An 8,974-nucleotide genomic window follows, 5' to 3' on the forward strand; every position below is an offset into this window, starting at 1 on the left:
GATGTACCTCTGCTCCATATGCTTATCCAATCCCCTCTTGAAGCTGATTATGCTTGTAGCCACCGCCACCTCCTGTGGCAGTGAATTCCATGTGTTAATCACCCTTTGGGTGAAGAAGTATTTCCATTATCTGTTCTAACCCGACTGCTCAGCAATTTCATTGAATGCCCACGAGTTCTTGTATTGTGAGAAAGGGAGAAAAGTACTTCTTTCTCATGCATAATCTTGTAAACCTCTTATCATGTCACCCCACAGTCACCGTTTCTCCAAGCTAAAGAGCCCCAAGCATTTCAACCTTTCTTCATAGGGAAAGTGTTCCAACCCTTTAATCATTCTAGTTGCCCTTTTCTGCACTTTTCCCAATGCTATAATATCTTTTTTGAGGTGCGGTGACATTGTTATGTGCTTGGTGCGGGATGAGTTTGAACCTCAGCTGCAGGCTGGTGGACCAGGCTCCACACCTGTGAAGCAACCTGAGCCGCAATCGGGATCTCAGACTCTTATTTTGGTGACTGATCAGAAGCACCCAAAGGCTGATTCGGCTGGCCGGAAGAAAGGAGGTCAGATCAATTCCTATGAATTCATCAAAGAAGCTGGTAATCTGAGTGTACGAGCAGCGCGTGGATCTGTAACTCCTCTGTGCCAAGTGCTTAGGTGGGGAAAAAAAATGGGAAAGGGAAGGGTGAGTGAAAAGTAAATGCAGCGTGTGCTGATTTGCAAAGGATGTCATAGCGAAGGGAAAGTGCTGTGCACAGGATAAATGAGAGGAGGTTGGAACAACCAAAACATTATCAGTCAAAGCCGGAATAGTGAATGAGCTTCCTGTTTGATTGTCAGTGACAAATAGACCCGTTCGAAGCCTCAGAGTTCGGCCTCTGTGAAGGAAAATAATTCTCTTCGCTAACTCATTTCAGCTGTAGTTCGAAATTGGGAGGGCTGGATTCCAGAGCAGCTATTATTATTATTATTATTATTATTATTATTATTATTATTATTATTATTATTATTATTATTACTGTTAATAATAATAATATTCCGCCCATTCCCCCGTTTGGGGGCTTAGAAAGGAGTACATCATAAATAGTTATAAAATCACAGTAAAATTACAATAACATCATAATAAAAACCAATTACAACATTTAGTAAAGTACAACAGGATGGTCCAGCAAGACGACATAACAGAATAGTATGGCAGAATGGCACTAAAGAATAGCACAGAAGAATAGTGCCACAGTACAGTAGTACAGTAGGGGGGAGGCCACCCGATCTAATAGATAGATGCCCGTCGCCACATCCAAAAACCTGGCGGAACAGCTCCATTTTACAGGCCCTACAAAAGCCTAACAAGCCAGGTAGGGCCCGGAGCTCCGTAGGGCCAGGACCGAAAAGCTACCGGACATTGAGTAAGAACATAACATAAGAGGAGCCATGTTGGATCAAGCCAATGGCCCATCCAGTCCAACACTCTGTGTCACATAAGAACATAAGAGAAGCCATGTTGGATCAAGCCAATGGCCCATCCAGTTCAACACTCTGTGTCACAAAAGAACACAAGAGAAGCCATGTTGGATCAGGCCAATGGCCCTTCCAGTCCAACACTCTGTGTCACATAAGAACATAAGAGAAGCCATGTTGGATCAAGCCAATGGCCCATCCAGTTCAACACTCTGTGTCACAAAAGAACACAAGAGAAGCCATGTTGGATCAGGCCAATGGCCCATCCAGTCCAACACTCTGTGTCACATAAGAACATAAGAGAAGCCATGTTGGATCAGGCCAATGGCCCATCCAGTCCAACACTGTGTCACATAAGAACATAAGAGAAGCCATGTTGGATCAGGCCAGTGGCCCATCCAGTCCAACACTCTTTTGTCACAGAGTGGGAGGGCTTGTAGTGTCCTGGCCCCACTGGTGGACCTCCTGACGGCACCTGGGTTTTGGCCACAGTGTTCCAACATGGCTTCTCTTATGTTCCCATGCCTCCCTGTGGCCTATCGAATTTTCAGAAATGATAACTGAGCAGCAGCTCTTCTGCACAGGAAAGAGTGAATCCTTCACAGCAGTCATTTTGTGATGGGTGCTGCCCCCTCTCTTGGCAGCCATTTTGCAGTGTTGGCCACCCACTCTCTCTCAGCGTTCCAGAAGTGCTTGCTGGCTCTATAAGGTTGGTCATCCCTTGCTTGTGTGTCTGAATAATGCATAGCTGTTAAAAGGCATGGAGACTCTTGGACTTGGCAATAGCTCTAAAGGTTGCTGTTGATGAGCCTGAGGAAATTGGTGCTTTTGCTTGCCTTTCTTGGAAGCCCCTGGCCAGAAATGTTAGGAAAGGCCACCTACAGCCCCTGTTAGCAACGGGCAGAAAATTCTCATTCTGTCTTTTCTCACCATATCTGAAGAAGTGTGCATGCACACCAAAGCTTATACCAGCCCAGGGGTGGCCAAACCGAGGCTCGTATGGCTCCCAAAGCCTCCACTGCCCCGTTGGCCAGCTTGGAGAAGGCATTTGTCTTTTTAAATCACTTCTTCAAGCCAAGCAAATCGATGGCTTGGAGAATGCATTGAAAGTTAAAGTCCCTTTCTTTTCATCTCTCCCTTCCTCCTCCATCTATTTTCCTTCCTTCCTTCCCTCCCGGCTCTCAAACATCTGACATTCATGTCTTGGGGCTCTCAAATAGCTGAGGCTTATTCTATGTGGCTCTTACGTTAAGCAAGATTGGCCACCCTTGGCTTATACCCAGAATTCAACTTTGTTGGTCTTAAAGATGCTGCTGCATCCCAGCTTTGTTCTGTTGCTTCAGACCAACATGGCTGCCCCACCTGGATCTGAGTGATCGCAGGCCCAGTGCTTTCCAAGCAAAGCCTCTGAAAGTTGCTTTTCCAAGCAAACTCTCTCCCTAATGGCCCCCTCTCTCTTTACCATTGCTCTCTTGGGGATTTTGAAAACCAAGAGATCCGACCCTGAGAACAGCTCCTCTATACCAGGGGTGTCAAACATGCAGTTTGGGAGCTGAATCAGGCCCCTGAGCAATTGTCTGTCATCTGCTTCCTTCTCCCTCTCTCTTGCTTCCTTCTGCATCACAACGAACACAACCCCAAAAGGCACACAGCCGTTGATGCTGCAGATAACTTGTGCACTCAAACACTTATACAAAATGCTTGGTATATTCATAAATACATAGCTCACACTGCTGATTTGTTGAAAACACTTGACACATTGCATATAAAGCTCTCATTTCATCTCACGCAAACTCTTAAAGATACATGAACAATAAGTTCTGGAGATAATTATCACTGGCTCCGTAGAGTTACCAGTGACTGATTCAGAGTCCAAGAAGAATCCAGACTCTGAATCAGTCATTGGTAACTCTACGGAGCCAGTGATAATTATCTCCAGAACTTATTGTTCATGTATCTTTAAGAGTTTGCGTGAATGAAATGAGAGCTTTATATGCAATGTGTCAAGTGTTTTCAACAAATCAGCAGTGTGAGCTATGTATTTATGAATATACCAAGCATTTTGTATAAGTGCTTGAATGCACAAGTTATTTGCAGCATCAACGGCTGTGTGCCTTTTGGGGTTGTGTTGGTTGCGTCAGTTTGCACAGCTGTCTTTTTTGTTTGGATTCCTTCTGCATCACAGTTTGCTTTGCCAGGCTTGCTCAATTGCACAGGAGCTACAGAACAAAACCTCTATTTTCTCCATTGGGTGAGGCTCCCGCCTTGGGGAGGAATAGTTTTGTTTGCCAGGCTCTCTCAGTCGCACAGCAGAGCTACTGAGAATGAGAGAAATACAAAGCAAGCACCTTTATGACCAATGAGTGCTAACGTTTTAAGCATGTTTTAAGTTTTTATATATATATATATATATATATATATATATATATATATATATATATATATATATATATATATATATATATATATATATATATATATATATATTGTTTGTCTGTGTTCTTTATAAAATTTATATTTCTGCTACCTAATCTTAAATAGGTACACATGTGGCCTGGCCCAACATGGCTCGGCCCAACCAGACATGGCTTGACCCAACAAGGTCTCTTTTATGTCAGATCTGGCCCTCATAACTAATGAGTTCAACACCCCTGTTCTATTCATTAGTTGGGCTTTTGTCTTTTTCTTCACTGCATATACATGTTGATCAAATAAAATGTATTCTTGGTTACTTGAGTTTCTTAGAATCTTAGAGGGGATTTGAGCAAGTAATGGAGAAAGAGAGTGTGGTCAAAGAAAGTAAGCTCCATGTGGAAAGGCAATGCATGTTGGAATGCCACTTGCTTGAGGTTCACAGCGGGGGCAACGGCACCTTTGTGTGATGTGTGTTGGTTAGCCACTGTAGAAAATGGAATGCTGAACTAGGTCATAGAATCATAGAGCTGGAAGCGACCTCCCGGTCATCTAGCCCAACTCCCTGCACAATGCAGGAAACTCACAAATACCACCCTTCAGGGCTTTTTTCTAGAAAAAGCCCAGCAGGAAGTAACTTGCATATTAGGCCACAACCCCTGACACCAAGCCAGCCACAACTGTTTTTGCTATAAAAAAAAGAAAAAAGAACAAAAAGCCCTGCTTCCTTCACACACATACATCCCCAGTGACCCCTGCTCCATGCCCAGAAAATGGCAAAAACCTCCAGGATCTAGGGTTGCCAAGTTTGTGTTGGAAAATACCTGGAGACTTTCGGGGTGAATCCAGGAGAGGGTGGTGTTTGAGGAGAGGAGGGGCCTCAGCAGGGTACAATGCCATACAGTCCACCCTTCCAAGTAGCCATTTTCTCCAGGGGAGCTGATCTCTGCCAGCTGGAGATCAGTTGTAAAAGTGGGAGATCTCCAGGCCCCACCTGGAGGCTAGCAATCCTACCAGGATCCCTTGCCAAACTGGCATGGAGAAAAATGGCTGCCTGATCCCGAAGTGACACTCAGCATTTCCCTGGGCATACCCTGTAAGGAAGGGCCATGAGAACCAAGCACTGATGCAACCCTTCCTGTTCCTGCCCTCCTTCTCATGATCTGCCTAGTTCACAGAATCAGCATTGCTGTCAGCAGGCCTTTAATTGGTTTTTCTTTAGCAGGAATGTAGTTCTGGCTGGCTCAGCCTCGGAGAGTGTAAGCGTTGCCAATCCCTAGGTGGGGGCAGGGGATACCCTGATTTGGAAGCCCCCCCCCCTTCAGGGTCATCAGAAAGCGGGGGGGGGGGAGGGAAATGTCTCCTGGGCACTCCATTATTCCCTATGGAGACCAATTCCCATAGGGGATAATGGAGAATTGATCTGTGGTTATCTGGGGCTCGGGGGGGGGGGGGGCGCTGTTGTTTGAGGTAGAAGCACCAAACCTTCAGCATAGTATCCAATGTCTCTCCTCGAAATACCCTCCAAATTTCAAAAGGATTGGACCAGGGGGCCCAGTTCTATGATCCCCAAAAGAAGGTGCCCCTATCCTTCATTATTTCCAACGGAGGAAAAGCATCTAAAAGGTGTGCAGTCCCTATAAATTTGATGGCCAGAACTCCCTTTGGAGTTCAGTGATGTTTGTCACAACCTTGGTCCTGGATCCACCCCCAAAGTCTCCCCCAAAGTCCCCAGATATTTCTTGAATTAAACTTGGCAGCCCTAGGGAGTGTGGCCTAATTGCAAAGGAGTTTCCGCTTGGCTTTTTCTACAAAAAAAAGCCCTGGCTGTCAGATGGCTCTCTAGCCTCTGCTTTAAAACATCTAAGGAGTGAGATGGGTGCCAAGGTCGCAGTTTGTTCAGGCCACCAAAAACCTTTGGGCCAGGCTGGATAGGTAACTATACAAAGTAAATTGGGATACATAAGACACCGTACTGAAAAGATTAGGAACCACTGCTGTATGGTACTTACAAAAATGCACCTCTGTTGTTTGTAACGTTTGGAGTGTGCTCTCTTCTGAGCCTAGGGTTGCCAATCCCCAGGTGGGGGCAGGGGATCCCCCGGTTTGGAGGCCCTCCCCCCGCTTCAGGGTCATCAGAAAGCGGAGGGAGGGGAAGGAAATGTCTGCTGGGAACTCTGTTATTCCCTATAAAGATTTATTCCCATAGAAAATAATGGAGAATTGATCCGCGTGTATCTGGGGCTCTGGGGGGGGGCTGTTTTTTTAGGTAGAAGCACCAGATTTCCAGCACAGCATCTAATGCCTATCCCCAAAATATCCCCCAAGTTTCAAAACGATTGGACCAGGGGGTCCAATTCTATGAGCCCCAAAAGAAGGTGCCCATATCCTTCATTATTTCCTAGGGAAGGAAAGCATTGAAATGGTGTGCCGTCCCTTTAAATGTGATGGCCAGAACTCCCTTTGGAGATTAATTATGCTTGTCACAGCCTTGATCTTGACTCCACCCCTAATGTCTCCTGGCTCCACTCCCAAAGTCTCCTGGCTCCACCCCCAAAGTCCCCAGATATTTCTTAAATTGGACTTGGCAACCCTATCTGAGCCGTATCTTAGTTTCTCACTGAAGTTTGCAAAATGGCCCAGAGATTCATAACTCCTCTTCAAAAGGTGTCCAATTCTGCAAAGAAGTCGTGTCCAGATGCTCTTCACAATGAAAGCTGTTAATCTCCGTCTCTCTCCGCTGTGCTCTGCTCTAAATTGGCCAGCCAGCTAATCTAATGGCCGGCAGCCCCGGATTCATTATGAAGGCTCAAAATGCTAGTTTGTGTGGCAGATGGGAGGGGGGGGCCTTGAGAGGACTTTAAAGCTATCGGTGGCCTTGGAAAGGTTAGAGAAAATCTGTGCATTTTATGAACTTGATCTAGAAACAAACCACGGAGGGTGTGTGTTTTCAGAGTGCTTGAATGCAGTAGGGCTGCCAGCTTCCAGGTGGGTAACAAAACTAAAAGACCGCAGTGTGTAAAGAAATCTAAAGCAACCAAAGCACCAGGTTCAGAACTCTTATCAGAGCCAGATTAACTATTAGGCCAAGTAGTAGGCACTTGCCTATGGGCCCCCACACCTTTAAGGGCCCCGGGTCGGTCCCCCCCCTTGGTTTCCCCCCTGCCAGCCCTCCCAGCCCGCATGTGTAGCCAGCAACTGAGTTGTTCTTTGCCCAACTTGCCTGGGGTGGCTGCTGCATGCATTGTCTCCGAGTTTGCCTTTCTCTACCTTTCCCCTGCATCTTAGTAGAAGGGACTTTTAAGAAGGTGCCTGCAGGCTGCAGTGGGGGCCGGCCGGGGCAGCGGGGAAGGCTCTCTGACTCTGAGATAAGAAATATCGACGTAGGAGCAATTCAATTGACTTTCCTGTACGTCGGGACTCCTCTGTTAGAATTGTATTTTATTGGGAATTGTACCTTTAAGTTTCCTTGTGGAATGAACTTGATATTGATGAATTACATTGAGTTATTCGGTCACTATAACCTTTGGGTTGTTTTGTATTTGTACTCTTGATTGGACGTCTCTCTGTTTATTTCTACTATTTATTTCTACTATTCTACTCTACCAGACAGAGCTATTACTGCCAAGGGTGTGCGCTACAACTTCCTCACTGCAATAAGACTGGAGACCTTTAACTTATTACAGAGCCCAGGGCTTTTTTGTCGCAGGAGCTCCTTTGCATATTAGGCCACACCCCTCTTACGTAGCCAATCCTCCAAGAGTTTACAGGGCTCTTAGTACAGGGCCTACTGTAAGCTCCAAGAGGATTGGCTACATCAGGGGTGTGTGGCCTAATATGCAAAGGCGTTCCTGCTACAAAAAAAGTCCCGACAGTGCCACAAACGAAACGGTTGTGATCGAAATGACGCTTCTCTCAAACCATCTGTTGCTGTCTTTATGGCATTGTTTCAGCAGTGTGTTTAAAGCAGCTTTGTAGAATTCCCCCCCCCCCCCCCATCTCTAGCAGCCGTGTGATTAAGCAATATGGTATTTCAGATGTTTTCAGAAATAGCTGGTTACTGCTTTCCATCTAAAGGTCATGAAAAGCTAAGTCCAAAAAAGAGATATGAGGTATTTGACTGCACATGTTTTGCCACACGACCTTCCTGTAAGTTTAATATTTCCTTGTTAAACACAGAGCTCTCTCAGATTGTGTTTCCTGTTCCCACAACATCAGCACCAGCTGTTTCTCCAGCCCAGGTTGCCTTTCTGGGGACTGTGCTGGTGGGAATGATCCATTGGTGACAAAAGGTTGTTTTGTGGTTGCAATATCCACCGTCAGCTTTGATACCAGTATCAAAAATCTGCCAAATGATCATTGTGGGGGGGGGGGGAGGAGGCAGTTTATATCCATCTCTATCCAATAATACTCACAAGAGGGCCAACCACAGCACAGTCAAGTTGCAGCCAACTTATGGCAACTTAAGTGGGCTTTTCAGAAGAAGAGACATGCAGAGGTGGTTTACTGTTGCCTACCTCTGCATACCAACCAGGGCTGGATTAACAATTAGGCCAAGTAAGGCACTGGCCTATGGGCCCCCACACCTTTAGGGGACCCTAGCTGGCTTCCCCCCTCCTGTTTTTCCTCCTGTTTGCAGCCCTCCCAGCCTGCACGCACAGCCAACAACTGAGCTGCTCTTTACCCGACTTGCCTGGTGCGGCCGCTGCTGCCGTTGTCGCCAAGTTTGCCTCTCTCTGCCTCTCCCTCCCCTCTCCTAGAAACAGGGGCTTTTAAGAAAGTGCCTTCAGGCTGCAGTGGGGGGCCATAGTTGGCAGGGTGGGCGCTCAGACTCTGAGATAATTTGTGAGGAGCCCTTGAGATTTCGACTGCTTGGGGGGTCTCCACATGGTTTAATCCGGCATTGATACCAACCCTGGACTTCCTTGGTGGTCTCCTATCCAAATACTGACCAGCGCCAACCCTGCTTAATTTCTGAGATCTGAGGAGATCAGGCTAGTTTGGACCATCCATGTCAAGGCACGATCGGTGTTCCCTCCAATTCTAGCGTTGCCAGGTTTGTGTTGGGAAATACCTAAAGGCTTTGGGGGTGGAGCCAGGAGACGGC

The sequence above is a fragment of the Heteronotia binoei genome, chromosome 11, assembly GCF_032191835.1.
Source record: "Heteronotia binoei isolate CCM8104 ecotype False Entrance Well chromosome 11, APGP_CSIRO_Hbin_v1, whole genome shotgun sequence".
NCBI classification, from domain to species: Eukaryota; Metazoa; Chordata; class Lepidosauria; order Squamata; family Gekkonidae; genus Heteronotia; species Heteronotia binoei.